Raw genomic sequence first — 1,456 nt, 5'->3', positions numbered from 1 at the left:
GAAGAGGAAGGAAAGGCGACTGATTTTCTCACCTCATTCAGTGACTGAACTGATGGACATTTTTTCAGCAGGCTGGAGGGGACGGGGTCAGATGCGCAGGGGCGGGGCCTATTGCTGAGTCGATCGAGACTGCCGGTTCGAGTCCTGCTGAGTCTGACGGTGGAGAAAAGACGACGCAGAGAGAGTCGAGAGGATTCGTCTCTGCTGCTGAAGCTGCAGGACACAGACAGTCAATAATCAAAAATGTCTGAAGCCTGTAACCTGAAACTCTGGTACCTGACACCTTAAACTCGAAACTCTGAAACTCTGGAAATTGAAACCTGAAACTCTGACACTTGAAGCTCTGAAACCTGAAACTCTGGAACCTGAAACTCTGAAACTGAAACTTGAAACCCGAAAGTCTGGAACCTGAAACCCTGAAACCTGAAACCTGAAACCTGAAACCTGAAACTGAGACTCTGAAACTCTGATACTCTGGAACCTGAAGCTTGGAAACTCTGAGACTCTGAAATTACGGAACCTGAAATGTGAAACTTGAAGCTCTGAAACCGGAAACTCTGAAATTTGAAACCTGAATCTCTGAAACTCTGAGACTCTGGAACCTGAAACTTGAAACCTGAAATCTGAAATCTGAAACTTGAAGCTCTGAAACTCTGTCACTCTGAAGCTCTGAAACTGAAACTCTGGAACCTGAAATGTGAAACTTGAAGCTCTGAAACCTGAAATTCTGAAATTTGAAACCTGAAACTGAGACTCTGACGCTCTGAAGCTCTGAAACTGAAACTGAAACTGAAACTTGAAACTCTGACATTCTGGAACCTGAAACGTGAAACTTGAAGCTCTGAAACCTGAAACTCTGAAATTCTGAAACTCTGAAAATTGAAACCTGAAACAGAGACTCTGAAACTTTGACACTCTGGAACCTGAAACGTGAAATATGAAACTTGAAGCTCTGAAACTCTGAAACCTGAAACTCTGAAACCTGAAACTTGAAACCTGAAACTCATACAGACTCACTGTTCAGGAAGTGAAGTGTTATCACTTTGGAGCTCTGCTTTGATTGGGTCTTTAACCTGTCCATCACTGCTGCTCTCTGAGATGGGTGGGGCTCGGCTGTCAGCTGTAAACCAATCAGAAGATGAGATGTTGCATGTCTCATATATGTGTGATGTAATAAGATGTAATTTGCAGGTGACATCACAATAATACTGACATCACTTCCTGCACCTGAAGGCAGTGGTATACCTTTATTGTGAAACAACCACAGGAAGCGTTGACAGTGTTAGTTAGGTAAACTAATGAACAAACTATTCATGTATGTTCTGAACACTGAACATGTATGTTCTGAGTGTATGTTATGGTTCATACCAGTCCGACTCTAGTTAAACAGGTGTCGACTGTGTAAATATTCTCACCTGTTGAGTCTGTGCTCGTCTCTGAGGAGGAGGAGGAGGAG

General features: G+C 43.3%; 1 long non-coding RNA gene across 1 annotated transcript; it reads right to left on the bottom strand.

The window, feature by feature from the left end:
* Window positions 1-33: 33 nt before the first annotated feature.
* LOC111650425 (uncharacterized) lies at window positions 34-1,456 on the bottom strand. Its single transcript, XR_002760408.2, has 3 exons — window positions 1,416-1,456; window positions 1,018-1,120; window positions 34-213 (listed from the first exon to the last, which is right to left on the bottom strand). It is a non-coding gene; the product is annotated as an uncharacterized LOC111650425 (long non-coding RNA).

Source organism: Seriola lalandi, unplaced genomic scaffold (assembly GCF_002814215.2).
Source record: "Seriola lalandi dorsalis isolate HSWRI2012SDOR001 ecotype SW California unplaced genomic scaffold, Sedor1 jcf7180001956869, whole genome shotgun sequence".
NCBI lineage: Eukaryota > Metazoa > Chordata > Actinopteri > Carangiformes > Carangidae > Seriola > Seriola lalandi.
Note: the sequence above shows the minus strand (reverse complement) of the source record. Positions and strands in the feature narration are given on the sequence as shown.